This window comes from Zingiber officinale, chromosome 6B, assembly GCF_018446385.1.
Source record: "Zingiber officinale cultivar Zhangliang chromosome 6B, Zo_v1.1, whole genome shotgun sequence".
Taxonomy (NCBI): Eukaryota; Viridiplantae; Streptophyta; class Magnoliopsida; order Zingiberales; family Zingiberaceae; genus Zingiber; species Zingiber officinale.
In genome coordinates, this window is record NC_055996.1 from 27,991,689 (window position 1) to 28,011,875 (window position 20,187).

Sequence of the window (20,187 nt, forward strand, 5' to 3'; positions counted from 1 at the left end):
GAAACAGACGTGTTAGTAAAAGAAATGACACAATCAAGAGATCGAGTAAGTTGACTTATCGACAATAAATTAAAAGGAGTGCCGGGAACATAAAGAACATTATGAACTGAAAGAGATGAAGATGGATGAACAATACCAATACCCCGGGATTGAGTTTGGGAACCATTGGCCATGGTGATCATTGGTAAATTATCAGAAGTAGTGAGAGAAGAAAAAAGGGATTTATTACCAGTGATATGATCGGTGGCCCCAGAATCAAGAACCCAAGGACTCGAAAAACGAGATATGCCAGCAAAGGAAGTACCAGCGTCTGCAATGGTAGCAGTGGAGCCCGAAGCCTGTCGATCCTCAAACCATTTCAGAAAGTCAGTATAGAAAGGTGTTGAAGTCGAATCAGGTATTAACTGTGAAGTGGAAGCTGAAGGAGCAACAGAACTCTGAACAATCCGAGCAGCACGAGGAGGACGACCATGTAGACTCTAGCATTTATCAATCGTGTGTCCCGGTCGGTGGCAATGATCACACCAAGGACGTCCTTTGCCACCCTTGCGAGGTGGAGGTCCTTTGTGTCGAGAGACCAAAGCTGACGAGTTAACAGGAACAGAAGAAGGCATCGTCAAGACTTTGGCCGGGACACGGAGAAGAGTCGCCCAGGTATTTTCCTGTGGGGCTGCCCAGGATCTGGTCACGGACATGAGAATAATCTGTGGGCAGACTATATAAAGCCAAAGACATAAAAAATTTCTTCCGATTTTCAAGCTCTTCAACAGTATCGGCCGCAGGTGGGAGCAGTTCATTGAAGTCACAAAGAAGGCTAGAAACTGAACCCAGATAATTTGACATTGAATCCTTAATCTGATTGGCGCTGAGGATAGTCATGAGATCTTCACAAACTTGATAGAGTCGCCGAGAGGTGTTTGTAAAGAGTTGTTGAGCTTGTGTCCAAACAGCTTTGCAGGTTTTGTGAGTACGGAAGACATTCCTAAGAGATGAATGGATGGTGGCTCGGATAATATAACACAACTGAGCGTCAACCTTCTTCTACAGAGGACGATCGACGTCTTGAACATCTTCTTCAGTTTGAGTGAGATGTGTCTCATATCCCTGTCCAACAAACCAAAGTTCAATGTGAGATGCCCAGGAGATATAATTTTTACCATCCAACTGCTCGGAAGATAGAGGTGCAGTAATATGGTTGGTAAAGATTGAGATATCTGGCTTTGGGGCGCCAGATGTAGCCATGAATAGATAAACTGAGCTTCTGCTGGATTGCTTCTTCTGGTGTCGAGCCTTTCTGCTGGTGAAGGGCAGGGTTAGAGCTTGTAAGGAAGAATAAGGCAGGTAGAAGGGATTTTCGAGCCTTGTTGTAGATCCTTCACCTCTGCCCTTCCTCCTCTGTGCAACAGAAAACCAACAACGGCAGAGGTTTCTCTCTCGCGAGGGATCAGGTCAAAGCGCTACAACAGAAAACCAACAACGGCAGAGCCTTCTCTCTCGCGAGGGATCAGGTCAAAGCGCAGGGCGATCGAACGCAGAGACAGGAGAAGGATTGGGGTTCGTGCTCAATCCTTGGTCGCGAGCCTCGAAGAGGAGGGCGAAGAGATCAAGGGAGAAGCAACGATGATATGGTGGAGACGAGGCAGAGCTCGGCGTCCACAAAACGGGCGTCCCCCTTCTGGACCCTCCTCGCGACTCCCCCTTCTTTGAAACGACCGAAGCAGAGGAAGCGGTCGTCGCCCCCTTCGCGCTGGAGAAGCCGGCTGCGGAAGAGAAAGGCCGACGAGCGCTGGAAAAGCCGGCCCCCTTCGCGCTGGAGAAGCCGGCTGCGGAAGAGAAAGGTCGACGAGGCGCGAGCTTGAGGAGGAGAAAGGCCGACGAGGCGCGAGCTTGACCAGAAAGATGTGCGGCAGAAAAACGGCGCGGGGCAGAGGAAAGACGGCGCGGGGTAAGGAAAGAAATTAGGGTTTTTTAACTTGGCTCTGATACCATGATCAAAGTAAAACCTAAAATCTCGTGTCATAGGAACCCCACGAGTTAGGCCTTTATATAGAAAAGAAGATATACACCAAAAGACACAAATACCCTTTTACTTATTCTAACAATAACATATAAATAGAGAATAAGCTAAGAGTATACAGTCTCATAAAGGGAATAGCAGCTGCTACCATGATGTGAACTTAAGTGTTCATACCTGACGCCATATCCTAGGCTAACAACAGAAGTTCAGGGGTGACACAAACCTGCTACAGTACTGCTATAACTATAAGGTAATATGTAAGATGTGTCCAATTTACCAATAAATATACCAGTGTCTAAACACCTATAACGCGTGTATATCTCAACATAAGTAAGCATATCAGTCTAAGAAACAACAGTAGTATAAACTAGCTACAACAGCATAAGCTCATAACAACAGCATAAATAAACAATAATAACAGCAGGTATAATAACAGCGTATGCACGGATGGTCACCCCGCCCACCTCTCTACACCACGACCCCTATATGGTCGAGAGGCCGGATCGATGACAACTGTAACACCCAAAAGCCGCCACTACTCTCGAGTGACCGGATGGACAGGTGCTAAGTAGCTATATAGCTACCAAGCAAGAGGGGGTCCCTGCTGTTAGCAACTCCAGCTACCACTATTCATGAGTGACCGAGTGCGGCACGGCAGGACAAGCGGCATCTCCTCCAGCTACCACTACCCATGAGTGGCCGAGTGTGCGGCGCGACCCGACGGCTCACTCCCCCACAAGGAAGAAGTGGTCGCCTGCATACAATGACATGACGCGTACAATGCAGCAATCATCATATAAACATAAGCAAAAGTCAGGTATAAGGTATGCTACATGAAGCTAGTATGCTTAATACGGTACATAAGTAAACAACAAACAAAACATACAAGGTGGGTATCTCGTATCTGCTAAATATCATTGATAGCAACAAGAGACTGTATGGATATAGAAACGAATATCTCAAAGGTTTTGAGTGGAAGTATTAAGCACAGGAAAAATTACGAGTGGAGTCAAGGTAATGCAGTCCTTATCCAAAATAATTCATGCACTAAGTTCAAAGAACTAAAGAATCAAAGTAAGAAGTATCCGCCTTTATATGTAGATCGTGTCAACCGTCTTCAATCAACGTCTTGCACCTGTGCACACAAAATTAGCTATCTTCAAATAAATCAAATACTTAATACCAATTGTCACACCATCTCCAACCCAGTCCTAGAACAATTGGTAGTCTATCCAATCTGTTGCTGGAAAAATCAAGAGAAACATTACGAGGAAGAAGTGCCTCATCAGGAATCAATCGAGTCTCCTTAGAACAGCAACAAACTTGAACCACATCCCCTTAATCTGAGCCAAAAATCAAAAACCCTTTCCTAAATCTGACCAAAACAGTAACTACCACAAAATAAGAACACAATAGCTAAACACACCATCTAAATGTGACACAGAACCGAAAATCATCTCAACCCGAGTACATGAAACCAAACCTAGTACCCTACACCGAAAATCTGTCCACCATATTACAACTAGCTTGAGGGATCTAGAACCCCATCAAAACTGAATGACCTTACCCAAATTCACAGTAGGCATAAGAGGAACAAGATAGAAAACAACAACCTCAATGCCCTAGACATCTTCCCGGATTGTATTGTAACCTACGGAAAGAAACATTCATCTCATACTTACAAAGGAAATCTGTTTGCTGGATAGCTCTTGTAGGGGTCGGAGGTGGAAGAAACTCGGCTGTCGGCACTAGGACAGGAAGAAGTTGGTCGACGCTAGGGCACAAGGAAGGCGGCGCTGGGGTGCTCGCGTGCGGGAAAGGGGTTGGTTGTGTGGTGCTCGCGGGAGAGGGTCGGTTGTGTGGTGCTTGCGCGAGAGCCGACGGCTGCTAGGCGCTCGCAGAAAAGAGGAGATTGCCGACCGTGTAGCTCGCGTGAGGAAAGAAGAGGCCGGCGGCCGCGTGGTGCTCGTGCGCGGGACAAGGAAGAGGTCGGCAGAGCTCGGCGAAGGAGGTGAGTCGCGAGAGGGAGAGGGCTAGGGAAGAGGATCGGCGTTGCGAGAAGCTAGGGCACGGGGCAAATTTAAATTTATATCTTAGGGGCTTTCCAATTAAACCCTAGATCGGTTTCTCAATTAACTCCCACCTCCGGGTATTCCAAACAGGCTTTAACTAACTTAACCGATCCACCCCTCTTAAACTCGTCATATGGGCTCCGATTAAATCCAGAAAATTTTTCAAAAATTCCTAAAAAAGTCCGTTAAGATTATTTCTCAAATAATCTTATTATTTAATTATTATTTGGATACCGTATTTTACACCTAATCTCCAGTTGGGACTTTCCTAGTCAAGTATCTTGTCAAACTTTTGACCTACTTGACTTTTCTTCACATCTAACTGATCAGTCCTAGACCAGAGAGGAATTGTATTAACAATCTCCCCAATCAGACGATTACTCCTGCAATCTCTATATATTGTCAAATATCGAAACCCAAGCTTCGAGACTCAAACTTGAGCCAACTCAAGTTTGGTTAAGCTGCTCAACCTTGACCCAAGGAATATTGCACCAACACCTTAAGCATTCATCGAAAATGAATAAATAAGTTCCATCAAAAGTGTAAAACATGTAAATAAACCAAGTAAACTTGTAAAACACTAAAGGCTTTCAGTCTATTTTGGGGAGGGGTTTTCTAGGAAGGATTTTTTAAAATAATTTTTGAAAGATTTTTTAAAGCTAATGTAATTTTCAAGATAAATTTCCAAGTATTTTCTAAAAGATTTTTCAAACATAAAAATTTTGCAAGAGTTTTACACAATATTTGTCAAAGTGTTTTTAAAGAAGTGTTTTCAAGCAATATTCAAAGTATGTTCAAATGAAAACTAAGAGTTATGTAAAAGATTTTAAGAGTATTCCTCAAAAGATTTCAAGTAATTTTCATAAAGATTTGGAAAATAATTTTCAAAATGCTTTTCAAACTATTTTTCAAAATAAGTAATTTTTAAAGCAATGTTTAAGGTATTTTCAAATAGGTTTTCAAGGCAATTTTCAAACTAATTTTGAAAACAATTTTTAAGTATTTTTGAAAAAAAAAATTTCAAAAGAAATTTTCATATAGTTTGCAAAAGTTTTCAAATATTTTTAAAGCATTTTTCAATACAGATCTCCCCCCTTAAGTTGATACTCCGTTTCAAACTATTTTTCAAAATAAGTAATTTTTAAAGTAATGTTTAAGGTATTTTCAAATAGGTTTTCAAGGCAATTTTCAAACTAATTTTGAAAATAATTTTTGAAGTATTTTTGAAAAAATATTTTTCAAAAGAAATTTTCATACAGTTTGCAAAAGTTTTCAAATATTTTTAAAGCATTTTTCAATACAGATCTTTCTCCTTAAGTTGTCACTTTCCTTAAGTTGACACTCCCCTTAACCTGACACCTCTGGTTTTCCTTGTTAGTTACAAGGAGCTCTACCTAAGTGTCTAAGGGACTTAGTGTTAGGAATATTAATTTTCAAAAATATATTATTTTGAAAAACTAGTTTTTTTAATTAAGGTTAATTAAAATTTTTATTAAGGTTGAATTTTATCCAATTTTAGTTAAAGTCAAATTTTAATAAAGGTTTAATTGAAGTAAAATTTTAATTAAATTAAATTAAATGTTTTAAGTTAAATTATGAGTTAATTAAAGTAGAGTTAAGATTTTAATTAATGTTAAAGTTAAGGTTTTAATTAAGGCTTCAGTTAAGCTTTGATTAGATTATAGGTTATGTTAATTGATAATACAATTTGATTAAATTAAGTTAAGTTAAATTAAATTAAATTAAGGTATTAATTAAAATTAAATTAGAATTCAATTAATACTAATCTAAATTTTCAATTAAGGTTTGATTATTAATTAAAGTTAAATTTATGTTAAATTTTAATTAAATTGAATTGAATTTAGTTTAATTATTTAATAAGTTTAAAGTTTAAATTAAGTAAGTTTTAATTTTCCCGTTAATTTTTTTGTTTTAAACAATTAAAAACATTTTTAAAAAAAAAATTAAAAGAAATTTAAAAATAATTTTTAATACATTTTAAAAAGATTTTAAAAATAATTTTAAAAATAATTTTAAAAATAATTTTTAAAAATTTTAAAAAGTTTTTTAAAAAGATTTTTAAATTGATTTTTTAAAGGTATTAATTAAAGTTAAATTAGAATTTCAATTATACTAATCTAAATTTTCAATTAAGGTTTGATTATTAATTAAAGTTAAATATATATTAAATTTTAAGTAAATTGAATTGATTTTAGTTTAATTATTTAATAAAGTTTTAAGTTTAAATTCAGTAAGTTTTAATTTTTCATTATTTTGTTTGTTTTAAAAAATTAAAAATAATTTTTAAAACATTTTAAAAAATTAAAAATAATTTTTAAAACATTTTAAAAATGTTTTTAAAATAATTTTTAAAATGATTTTAAAATGATTTTTAAAAGATTTTTTAATTGTTTTAAAAGTATTTTTAAAATCATAATTTTTAAAATAATTTTTAAATGGTTTTTTAAAAAGATTTATTCATATGATTTTTTTAAAAAAATTAATTTAATTTTTACTTTTTTCTTATTAATCTCATCCGATATGTATTTTCAACCAAGGGTATCCTATAGTTGTGTGAGATGATTAGTTTCAAATTTTATTTTGAAAATAGTTTGACGTTGAGTTAGATTCAGATTTAACAGTCAGTTAATTAAATGTACATTTTAAAAATTAGTTTCTAGGCTGTGGCGAGACATACGAGCTTTCTTGGATATCGGAGTAATGACCACTACTAGATAAAACCTTTTAAAGAAATTGAACATTTAATTTGAAGTGCCAACCATTTTAGAGCCTTCCCCTGAATCATAGATTTTGTTTTGTTAAGTTTAATTAAACTTGATTAAGGTTTAATTAATGTTTTAATTATTTGTGGTTTAAGTTCAATTTAAGTTTTTAATTTTGAATTAATTAAGTTGGTTAAATTATCTTTCTTTCTTTTAATTTTGAATTTGTTAAATTATCTTTGTTTAAAATATTATCTTTAATATTTAACTTTTTATTAGTTTTTATTTTTTAATTTATTAAATTGTTTGAATTATCTTTGTTTAAAAGATTATATTTAATATTTAAGTTTTTATTAATTTTGAATTTTGAATTTGTTAAATTATTTGAATTATCTCTCTTTGAAGATTTATCTTTAATGTTTAAATTTTTATTAATTTTTAATTTCGAATTTATGAAGGGGAGCCTTGGCGCAATGGTGAAGTTGTTGCCATATGACTAAAAGGTCATGAGTTCGAATCCTGGAAATATCCTCTTGTAAAAAGTAGGGTAAGACTGTGTACAATGGATCCTTCCTCGGGACCTCGCATGGCGGGAGCTTCGTGCATCGGACTATCCTTTTTTTTTAATTTCGAATTTATAAAATTTAGTTTTGATTTTATCACAGTGTTTGAATTTATCAAAATCTTGATTGACTTGATCAAAATATAGATTATTTTTTAGTTTAGAATTTTTAATTAAATTTGAATTATGCAAATCTAGATTATCATGCATGATACTAGGCGTAATTTCGTAATTATCTAAATTATCATATAGATTTTTTTAAATCACTAATGACAGGGATATTTTGATAAATATTACTAACCTCAGACGTAACCCCTAATTCAGTAAGCTTCTTCGTTGGGTTAGATTCGAGTCTGGATTTGCTTTTAACTTGATTCTCTAGCTCCAACGTCTTTTCGTGAAGTTTGATCAACTGGGTCTAAAGCTCGTATGCATTTTTGTACTTTTCTAGTCTACATATAACATTGTTAGGTAAAATCTTACAAATTAATTTACTTACCTTTTTTTTTACAATTCTGAGTCCTGAAAAGGCTTTTCAATATCAGTAAATTGTCTAAATTTAGACTTCCTAAGAAGCATTCTATTGCTCGCCTCCGGTAGTTAAAATCTTGATTGTATGGTGGTGGGTGACATTTCGCTCGAGTATTTCTTTGTTCACCATTTTTCAACACTGAAAAAACACACGAAGATACCAAGACTGTCTTCGGGTAAATGGTGTGGGAGATAAAGAAATAAGACTCGAGTGGTATTACACCAATTCAAGAAAAAAATAAAAAAAAAAATAAAATAATGACAAATTTGTCAGAAAAGGTAATTACACTAATTCTGACTCAAAGCAAAAATAAAAAATATAAAACAAGAAAAAGGCGTAAGAATATTGTTTACTCAAAAATAATATATATAATTTTTCATTAAAAAAATCCCTGCTCGATTGGTGGTTGCACCAATTCAGAGCGAACTTTGTCTGATACCACTTGTAGAATCGAGGCACGTGAGTGGGGTGAATCATGTGTATTTTTCAAAATCTATCTTTTTCGGCTTTATTAAAAATTGAGTGCGTAGCGAAAGAAAATAAAACACAAGAGGAGACATGAAGGCACAAATGATTTACTTGATTCGGAACCTTAGGCGACTCCTTCTCCAAGACCCAGACCCCTCGGACATATCGATGGGTAATCCATTAAATTCTCTTCCGGAACCGTCGGAAGAGTAATCCGAAAACAAATGATCGGAGGAAATGTAACAACCCTACACTTCCTCTATTCAACAATAAACAATAGATAATTGCAACTTCAATTAAAATATACTGACTCGTAGTAAATGACAGTCGAGGCTTGGAGTCGGTGTTGCGGAGTCGGGCCGCAGCGTCGTAGTAGAGTAGCAGCGCGGTCGGAACAATAGAAGAAATTGTTTGAGCTCGTATATGAGTTGTATATAAAGTGCTGGTTGAATAGGTTTTTTAAAGAGTGTTGAAGGTGTCTCCAAGCTTATCTGAGGCTCCTTCAACCGTAAAAATTATCTCTTAAACTTCGACTTTGACAAACTCCGACATCGGCGGTCTCTATCTGCACGAGGGTGCTTCTAAGCTCTCTAAGGCGCCTCCAGGGCCCCTCCGTGCCACGAAGTCTTATCCACGGTTCAAAGTTTCGTTCTGTGCCGGGCGGAACAGGCGAAACTTACCATTTCGCCCGCGCACCAAAATAGGCACCAAACTAGCGACGATTTCGTTGCGTCGCGTGTCACGCGTCACGCGCTAGGAGGAATCGCGCGTGCACCAGAAGGAATTGCGTGCGCTTGTCGTCGCAAGACAGTATGGGCAGCGTCGCCAGACGCTTCCGGTGTCGCCGGAAGCATTGCGAGGCACCTAAAGCATCGTAGGCGCTTGAGGCGTTGCGACACAACATTTTTGGCAGTGTTGAAAGCGTCGTCGGACGCCTCCGGTGCCGTCGGAGGTGTCGTCGGACGCCTCCGGCGCCGTCGAAGGCGTCCACGGGGCGTCGGGCGCATCGTGGGCGCACGGGCCGACACGTCGCGGGCATGCGGATGGGTGTGGGGCGTTATTGTTCAAAATTAATATTTTAATTTAAATAAATCAAATAATTCTCATTTGATTGTGATATTTTAAATAGACTTTCATAAACTCTAATTAAATTATCTCAATAAAATATAAAAATTATATTTAAAATTTTAAAAAAATTAATACATTTTATCAAATAATACTATAAAATTGTTTTTACTGTTTTAAAAATTCTTAAAAAAATATTTTTTTTATAAAAATTCTAATAAATCAAATTTATATTCTTATATATATATTTTTAATTATTTTATATTTTTTACTGTTTTAATGTTTAATTGACATTCTAATTTTTTTTACTATTTTAAATATATATTATAAAATCATTAAATAAATAAATAGTTAATTTATATTATTATTATATATAAAATAGTATTTTATATTAATTTTTATAATTATGATTATTTAATCTAGATATTGGAGAACTATAAAGGTTATCTAAGTAAAATATTACAAGAACCATTGTTTTCATTTGATTTACGCCACTCCTTTTAATAAGGTAATATATTATGATATTATGATGTCTCAATTTTAATTTGAGTTATTTATAGATCAATTGTTTTTTAAAGAAAAATTATATTTAATTTTTTTTATAATTACATTAAGTTGTTTAATAATGGAAAACTTATATAAAATTAATATATAACTTATTTTTAAATTATACATAATAAATATATTTATCTAATAATTACTATATATAAATAAAAAATATTGAAATCGTATTGGCACAGCACGATACAATACAGAAACCGTATTGTTCCGGTCGGTCTTATCTGCCAATTTAATCTCCTTGAGGGCGCCTTCGACAAGTCCAGGGCGTCTCTAAGTGTCGATCCGAGCACCTTTGAGGCGCCTCAGATACTGTTCATCCGAGATTGATTTTTGCACACTAACTCCTGCAATGCATGTTAGTGTAAATAACAAAAATTAACCCGCAAAATAAGTTAGCACAATAGCATAAATTAATTATTAATTAGATCCTGTCTTCCCGAGACTAGGATCTAGTCATGGTCTCAGCTTAGACTTCTAAAATGGATTTAAGTTGAACTAGCACCTAAAGTCTCTAATTAGGACTCGTCCTCACTGGATCACTCTCTTCCAGTGCCTTACCTCATTTACCATGCAGAATCGCTTAACTCTCCTTTGATCCACATGTCTTCCCGCCAGTTGTCAGGTCCGCAGACTTAACTGGACTTCGGCCAACTGTCAGGTCATACGGACGCAGTCGGGCTTCCTGTCAGATATCGAGTCACTCCTTAACCTATCTGTACTTCCTACCAGTTATCAGGTCCAACAGACCTAGCTGGATTTCAGCCTGGTATTAGGTCTTTTAGATCCGTCAAGTCCTGCATACTTGGTAAAAAAAATTAGATTACACAACATTAATTCATTTGTCATTCATCAAAATCTAAGTTTGATCATTGGTATTTACTGCACCAATAAAACATGATTTTACGTACTAGAATATTCTCAAAAATGAATCAGAGAGTGTCTTTTTAACATAGTTCAATAAGCTTCCTTACTCGAATAGATTCAGAAAATATCCTTTCTTTTATGTATCTTTGTTAATTTCCTTTATACACTATGTTCACCAATTTTTGGAAATGATCATCATTCTGAATTAAGCTTTATGGTTGCAGACTATATCACTATAATCAGATTTCCCTTTTTTCTTCCAAGTGGGGAGTGCTGGTTTGAAGCCTAGGATTAGGGAAAAAAACATGGTTATGACTCAAACTGACCCTTTTTTTTTGGGACTTTTTGCTCTGTTTTGGGTATTTGTTAATATATAGGAATGCCAATCTGAATCCTATTTGCATTTACATATATTTAGTATAGTATAATATAGTATAGTGTGTGTGTATATATATCTATAGATATAGAGAGAGGGGTTTGCTATTCTACGTATCTCATGGTGCACACCTTGTTAGCACCATGTGTTTTTTTTTCTATTTTTTTTTAAAATTTCTTTAGCTTAGGTACTATAATCTAAACCCCAAGCTCTAAGTTCTAAAAAAATACACTTGGTGCTCAGAAGGTGTGCACTATGAAATGTGTAGGCTAATATTATTGTGTGTATGTATATAGATTTATTATCCTACATACCTTATCCTGCACACCTGTAAGCACCTAAATTTTTTTTTCGATTTGAAATTTTGTGTGTGCTTAATACTATAACCCAACTCCTAAACTTTAAATGCAAAATCTTATTGGTATAACCGAGAGCTTAAAAAAAAAAAAAAATCACCATAACCAATTCTTTGAGCGTCGCCCAGTCTTGGTGCTCAAATTGGGCACCCAGGATATATATATATATATATATATATATATATATATATACACATATATATATATAACCTGCACACCCACAGTGAGCGACCACCATGGGCGACTTTGCAGGTTATGAATTTTTATTTTTTTAGGCTAAGAAAGTAGTGAATGAAGCAAACAATGAAACTTTTCAGCGATTATATCAAAAATTGGATATAAAAGTAGGGGAAAAAGACATTTATAGAATAGATGAAATAAGAAAGGAAGACAAAAGAGCTTATCTAAATAAAATGTATTAAAGATAAATGTAATAAGGTACTAATGAACGATAGAGAAATAAAAGAGGGGTGGAAGATGTATTTTCATCAACTTTTTAATGAAGGTTTAGGTGATAAACTTAACTTAGGTAACTTAAGTAGGTTAAATAAGTATAGGAATTTAAATTTTTATCGTAGAATTCAAACTTCATAAGTAGAACAAGATTTAAATGAGATGCACAATTGAAAAGTTGTTGGACTAGATGATATTTCGATAGAGGTATGAAAGTATCTAGGGAAACAAGGTATTGAATGACTTACAAAATTATTTAACATGATATTGAAAATGAAAAAAATGTCTAATCAATGGAAGGTAAGTACTCTAGTTTCTTTATATAAGAACAAGGTGTTGGAACCCCAAAGGTTGTTTTGATGTGATCAGACAAGTTAAGTTAGGTCCTGTTGGTTTTTGATTCCTGTGTCTAAGTGTGCAGGAGCTTAGGAGCACAGGAAGTCGAGCGGAAGATGCGGCTAGCGAGAAGGACAACACGGGAGAGAGCCGACGGGCTCGGTGCGTCCGAGGGACAAGGTGCCACTGAAGAGTACACCGGTGGACGAGAAGAACGTACGCGACGTTCGAGGGACGAGAAGCCGGAGTGTAAGTCTGCTCGAGGAGAAGGCCGAAATTGGGTTTGGGTGAGCCTTATTTCGGTTGGCTGAAATCATCCAAACGAGCGGAGCCGGAGTGGAAGACCTGGACCGAGGCGAGCAACATCGGAGCAGACGACCCGGACCCATTTCGGGCGCTCGGACCAGTCTGGGTGCCCAGAGCGATTCCGGGCGCCCGAAATGTGATTCTATCCAGATCGCGTTTGACCGCGATCCGTTGCTAAGGGGATAAAATTTTATCCCCCTCCAGGCGCCTGGAACCCTTCTAGGCGCCTTGACCAAGGCTATATATACAGCATTGGTCCAAAAGTTTCATATCAACAAGCACTCTTGCAAACAACACTTGTACACACTTTAGTTTTCATTTAGCTTCTCATTTTCTGTGCTTCATTGCTGTAAAGAGGCTTCTTTGCCTGAATGAGATCTTTAGTGTGCGCGTTAACTTCCTTGGATTAACAACCTCCCCGATTGTAAGCAAGTAAATCTGTGAGCCTCGTCTTTTTTGTTTATTTCTAATTTTAATTTTTACAAGTGTTCTTTTAAGTCCGAGAAATATTCGGTTTTGTTTTAATTGTGCAGGGCTATTCAACCCCCTTCTAGCCGGCCAATGGTCCCAACAAGTGGTATCAGAGCCAAGACACTTTAGGAGGACTAACCGCCGATCGAAGCAAAGACGATGGTCGGACCAAGTATCTACCCACCAAAATTCGAGGGGAGTTCGCTAGTTGGAAAAAGCAAACGCAGGTATTCTTCAAAATCGACTTTGAATTACTTTTAATAATGAAGTTCAGTTTTGTAGCACCCGAAAGTAAGGAAGAATACCAGTGGACGAAAAAGGAGCAGGCTGACTACGTGACAAACGACGAAGCAGAGTTTCATCTGCTGAGCGTCCTTCTGCCACAAGAAGTCAACCGGATTGACACCTATAACTCAACAAAGGAGCTTTGGGAGAAGTTCCTTGAGCTACACGAAGAGACGTCCGAAGCCAAGCTCGCGAGACGGGACTTACTTTGCAACCAACTCACCAACCTGCGATTTAAAGAAGACGAAACGATTGCACACCTTCACTCGAGGATTAAGGAGCTCATCACCGGACTTTCGAATATCGGAGAAACGGTAAGCAACCGAGATTCGCTAAGGTACGCTCTTTAATTCATTCGCTAGGAATACGAAATGGGCATCACTAGGAGATGTCTTCTATATCTCTAAGGACTTAGAATCTATTACCTTAGAAGAATTATTTTCGCCGTTTGAAGTGCATGAATCGAGATATGTAGGTACGAAGGAGCCGAAGCACAATATTGCCCTCAAGGTAACAAGAGACGAATATGAGTCAGAATCTTCTCTCGACAACGAGGAAATAGTGATGATGGTAAGACGTTTTAAAAAGTTATGTAAACCAAGGAAAACTAACCATCCGTAGGGTAGAAAGAAAAGGACGATCAGATGCTACCACTGCAACTAAGAAGAGCACGTCAAAGACAACTGCCCCAAGCTAAGGAAAAAGGATAAGGACAAAGGAAAGAAGCCTGTCCAAACGAACAAGTACAAGACACTAAAGGCGATGTGGGGCGATACGTCGTCCGAATCGGAAGTCGAGGCTTTCTCTGAACTTGCATTAATGGCAAGTCATCCGAAATGAGCATCGAAAGTATCGATGAAGGGGAGCTACATCGGAAGAAAGTAGCAGTTCGGGGGAAGCTACGGATAACGAAGTCGACAAGGTAAGTCAGGTACGATCTCTCCCACTTGACAAGTTGTTTAAGTTTGTAAAATTATTAACCAAAGATTGTTGCAAACTTGAAAAAGAAATTAAAAATTAATTTTAGCAAAATCTTGCCCATTAGAAGAGTTTGACAAAATAAAATTAGAAAATGATATTTTGTAAAAAGAAATAAGTAACTTGAAAAATCATTCATGTTCATATAATACAAGTTTTAGAAAGTTCAATAACCTAAATTGGTATTTTAGATATCACAAGGACAAATTTGAAATATTTCAAAGAAATATGTTTCTAAGAAATACCTAATCAATCCAGTTGGCTGGAATCTATATTGGGTTCCCAAGTTTTGTCTAACTTGAACTTTATTTAGACTTAGAGCTTTCAGCGAGAACATTAAACGTTTAATTTCTTTATGCGGCTTTGTCTAGAAGTGGTTGATGATCCAATAACCAAGAAAGTCTAGTGCCTCGCCACAGCCTGGAAGCCAAATATTGAAATAAAATATTTAATTGACTAACTGATAAAGTATTAAAATTGAAATTAGATAATGCTTTGAATAGTTATTCAAATTTTTTTTGAAAATTCTTCTATGCAAATCTGTTTTAACTTAAAAAAAAAAAGGAAAAAGAACTTAGTAAATTTTTCTTTAGAAATTTTTTAAAGTTTTTTTAAATATATCAGATTTACTTTACTAAAATTTCTACAAAAATTCTTAAAAATTTGTTTAACTGAGAAAATTTTTCAGTTTTTTTACTTAGAAAATGTTTCTAAAAATTGCATTTGCATTTTTAGAGCTATCAAAATTGTTCTCAAAATTTTCAAAATCAGAGTTTACATAAAACTTTTTTTATTTGAAAATTTTTTCACTTAGAATTTTTTTTTCTACTTAAAATTTTCTTACTTAGAAACTTTTCCGCAACACTTAAAGCTTCTAAGACTACTGAGAAATTTTTTAAATTTTCAAAACTTGATACCATTTTTTTTAAAATCAGGATTACCCTTAGATTTTTTTTGGTACCCCATTTTAATGTGATCAAAGGGGGAGAAGAAAAAGATTAAGTCTAGGGGGAGGTAGCTAAATATTAAATTTTCTACTTTTTGTGCTTTATTGCAAAATTTATTTTTGCTTGGACTTTATTTGTTTACCCTAACTTAACTTGGGTTGCTCACATCAAAAAGGGGGAGATTGTTGGAATCCCAAGATTGTTTTGATGTGATCAAACAAGTTAAGTTAGGTTCTGTTGGGTTTTGATCCCTGTGTTTAAGTGTGCAGGAGCTTAGGAGTACAGGAAGTCGAGCGGAAGACGCGACTAGAGAAAAGGACGGCACGGGAGAGAGCCGACGGGCTTGGTGCGTCTGAAGGACGAGGTGTCGCGGAAGAGTACACCGGTGGACGAGAAGAACGTACGCGACGTTTGAGGGACGAGAAGCCGGAGTGGAAGTCTGCTCGAGGAGAAGGCCGAAATTGGGTTTGGGTGAGCTTTATTTCGGTTGGCCGAAATCACCCAAGCGAGCAGAGCTGGAGCGGAAGACCCGAACCGAGGCGAGCAGCGCCGGAGCAGAGGGCCCGGACCAGTTCGGGCGCCCGGAGCGATTTCGGACGCTCAGAACGTGATTCTATCCAAATCGCGTTTGACCGCGATCCGTTGCGAAGGGGATAAAATTTTATCTCCCTCCAGCTGCCTGGAATCCTTCCAGGCGCTTCGACCAAGGCTATATATACAACCTTGGTCCAGAAGCTTCATATCAACAAGCATCCTTGCAAACAACACTTGTACACATTTTAGTTTTCATTTAGCTTCTCATATTCTGTGCTTCATTGCTGTAAATGGGTATTAAATTAATGAATCATACTATGAAATTTAAGGAAAAAGTAAAAATAAAAAAGATTAAGGAGACCATGGTGACCGAAAATCAATTTGGGTTCATGCTTGGAAGGTTAACAATAGAAGCTATACATCTTCTTAGACAAATAATTGAAAAATATCTGGAGCAAAAATAAGATATACACATGGTATTCATTGACTTAGAAAAAATTTATGATAGAGTCCCAAAAGAAATTATATGGATAATTCTAGAAAAGAGAGGTATTAGCATAACATATATTGAACTAATTAAGGATATGTACGGGATGTAACGACCAAAGTAAAGATTTCAGGTAGAGTAATTGAAGCATTTCCAATAAAGAGTGGGTTACATCAAGGATCAACTCTAATTTCTATCTTTTTACACTGATTATGGATGAATTCACTACACATATTCAAGACACAGTACCGTGGTGCATGTTGTTTGCAGATGATATTATTTTGATAGATGAAACACATGTTGGAGTAAATGCTAAACTAGAATCTTGGTCGGAAACACCAGAAGGGAAAGATTTTATGCTTAGTAGAATAAAAACAGTATATATGAAATTTAAGTTTAACAATATTAGACGTAATGAAACAATTATTAAGATAAGAGATGACGAATTGTCTGGAACCGAGAGCTTTTAATATATATGATCATTTTTATAATGGAGGGATTGAGAGAGATGTCTTATATAAAATACAAGCAGGATGGTTGAAATAGAGGAGAGTGTCGGGTATTTTATGTGATCGTAAAGTACCTCTAAAAATTAAAGAAAAGTTCTAGCCGCAGTTAGACCTGCTATGCTATATGGAGCTGAATGTTGTGCTATGATTCGATCACATGAGCAGAAGATGAGAGTTGCAGAGATGAGGATGTTAAGGTGAATACGTGGACAGAATAAGAAATGAGAGCATTAGAGGGAAAGTCGGAGTTGCATTTATTGAGGGAAAACTCCGAGAGACATGTTTAAGATAGTACGAGCATATAACAACAAATAAATGCTCCAGTTATGCGATGTGAAACTATGATAAACATACATATCAAACGAGGAAAAGGAAGACCAAAAAAAGACTTAGTTAGCAACAATAAAACAAGATAAAATTTATTTAAGTATAGATGATGATATAGTAAGAGATAGAGTTCAATGGCGTAAAAGGATCCATATAGCCGACTCCATCAAGTGGGATAAGGTTTGGTTGTTGTTGATTATTTGTTTGGCTTGTGGGGTATGCCATTTAAGGTTTTTGTCTTTAGGATTTAGGGGCTGGGTTAAAGTATTAAGCACAACAAAATTTTCAAAATGAAAAAAATTTGAGGTGTTCACGGGGTGTGCAGCGTAAGGTATGCGAGATATCAAAACTCTCTCTCTCTCTATATGTGTGTGTAGAAAGTGTGCCTGCTCACCCATGGTGAGCGACCATGCATTTCACGTTTTATTATTATTATTATTATTATTGGCTTGCGGGGTATGCCAATAAAATTTTACCTTTAGAGTGTAGGGGTTAGGTTATAGTATTAAGTATAAAAAAAAATTTCAAATCGAATTTTTTTTAGGTGTGCAGGGTATCATATATCTCTCTCTATATATATATAGATATATAAAGTATGAACAAATTGGTGTGTATTTTCATAAAATTCAATATGTATAATGGATGATATGTAACAACGTGTTACCTGAGACTCCATTAAGTAAACAAAACCTGGAAAACTAGCTATCACATCTAACCCAACCTAATTTTTTCAGTTATTTTTTCCCCATATGACTAGGTTCAGTTTTGTATAACCGGATTAATTAGGGTCTGTCAGTTTGTATTTTTCAAAACTCAACTCTACCCAATTTGGTTCGGCCTCTACTGCTAGCAAATTATCCACTAATTAGATTGTATAAGAAATATTCTTCAATATATCGGTTTGGATTGGCTGGTGTTACAATGATTTCAACTATCTGGGATATTTTCCACGCACAGTTTTCACAATTTTCACAAGTCCGTCCAGCATCTATGGTGACTAATGTTGGTGCACGTCTTCCCATCTACTCCTCTAGTCCTCCTGGTATGGGACAACAATTATTTTATGGGATAGTGCCCTCTGCCTTTGTTCCACCTCAGGTAACTGCTTTGTTGTTATTATACACTTGACTACATCCCCTGTGTAGGGACAAATGGTTTTGATGATGTTTTGAACTGATACAATTGAGTCTTGGTGGGGGAACTCTTGTTTTTGGTCATTATTAGTTCTACATGATACTTTTTAGTTGATTGGCTATCTCAAGGGTCTTTTTTATGCACATATTGGGCTAGTATCTATTACAAAATTATGGATGGTATGAACATTGAGTTTCAAAAGTAATCACCTGTGTTGTAATGACCAATAACTTCTAGCGGCGTCCATATTCCAGATGTGAATTTCTACCACTAATGTATGTTTATTTGTTGATTAGTCAATACCCTACTGTTTGAGGTTTGTGTTATAAGAAACCATTATAAGACATTGACATTTTAGGCATCATGTTACTGCAAGATTAGTTTATCCCATATATACTCCTTGCTGCAAGGAGTATATATGGGATAAACTAATCTTGAAGGTTGCTATAAACTTCTCATCAATTACTAATTATGTTTCTTAATGTTCCCACTCTTAGGTTTGTGCATTCTTGTAAGGCTGTTTGTTCTCTTAATTTTGATGACAGAATTAGTTGGATTTACACTATACTTTTCGTTTTTAGCCAATTAATCTATTATTTTTAGATTGATGGTAAAATTGTTGGACAATCTATCGGAGATTTTGGAAAAAAATTATTGAATTGAAATTACATAAAATTAATTCTAACTTATCTGTTGCGATGACTTGAGCGGATAATCTCAAACTGCCAGTGGGGCTAGTTCTGCTAAGCTTCCGGTGGTTCGAGTGAGTTGACGCAGTGCGCATTTGAATCGGGAAAGGAATTCGTTGAGGAAGATGTCGAGGCCCACAATCAACGTAGTTTCTTTGAAATAGATTCACCCCATCTCTGCCTGTGCTTCGAGATTCTCTCGGGTCGTCTATTTCCCATGATATAATGACAAAACCACGCACACAACCAAGCACTGGTTGTTCGTGACGAACTGAGAATGCACCTGAGTGCTATCACGAGTAGTTCAGCCGAGCGGATGCACAACTGAGAGAAAAGAATCGGGAAATGATGGGCCTTGAATTTGCCCCCCCCACGCGTGAGAGAGAGCCTCTCCCTATGCATATGTCCACAACATCCATGCATGTGTTATAATTTAAACCAACAATAAAGCCAAAAGACTCCCAATGTGGGTCTAAAAACCTATGCACAACAGAATCTCTTCTTCTTCACCTCTTTATTTCATTCACATTTCTAACAAAAATTACCTTTCCCCCTCTCTATTCCATTAACCAAATGTCTTTTTTTGAACTTTGGTAGCAAATTTTGATTCATTTAGTTATCTTTTTTTTTTCTTATATAATGAAATTCCTTTATTACATTTATGACAATTTTAATGTTTAATTTTTTATTTCAATATTCTTATCAAGATTTGAAATCTTGTGCCTTGTAGTGTTTTGGTCTTCGATTAGAATGATACTATTTTCATATCATATTGACATTTCAATGTATGGTACTCTGGTAAACTGGAGGTGGAAGGAGGAAAAAATTAAAGAAGAAAAAGAAAAAATAAACAACTATATAGTTAAATATATAATTAAGTTTAATATTTGCCTTCTATTTGTAATGTTTTGATTTTGATATTATCTTGTATGGAGACAAACTACTAAATAAAAAAAATAACAATATTATCTTAATTTTAACATGCCAATGGGTGTCGAGCATTGGGATGAAATGGTATTGTCAATATGATTCACACAACCACATAGGAATCATTGTCTTGGTGTCGAATAGTAGAAGTTTCATAAATATATTTGAACAATATTTTTTTGACCGTCTTACCTAGTACAATGAGAGA

The 20,187-nt window shown here is 35.9% G+C and overlaps 1 protein-coding gene across 2 annotated transcripts in view; it reads left to right on the plus strand.

Annotated features, from left to right (window-relative positions):
- The window catches only part of LOC121992302 (polyadenylate-binding protein 4-like), a 38,856-nt gene that overhangs the window by 15,008 nt on the left and 3,661 nt on the right, over positions 1 to 20,187 (plus strand). The window lies entirely within an intron of this gene.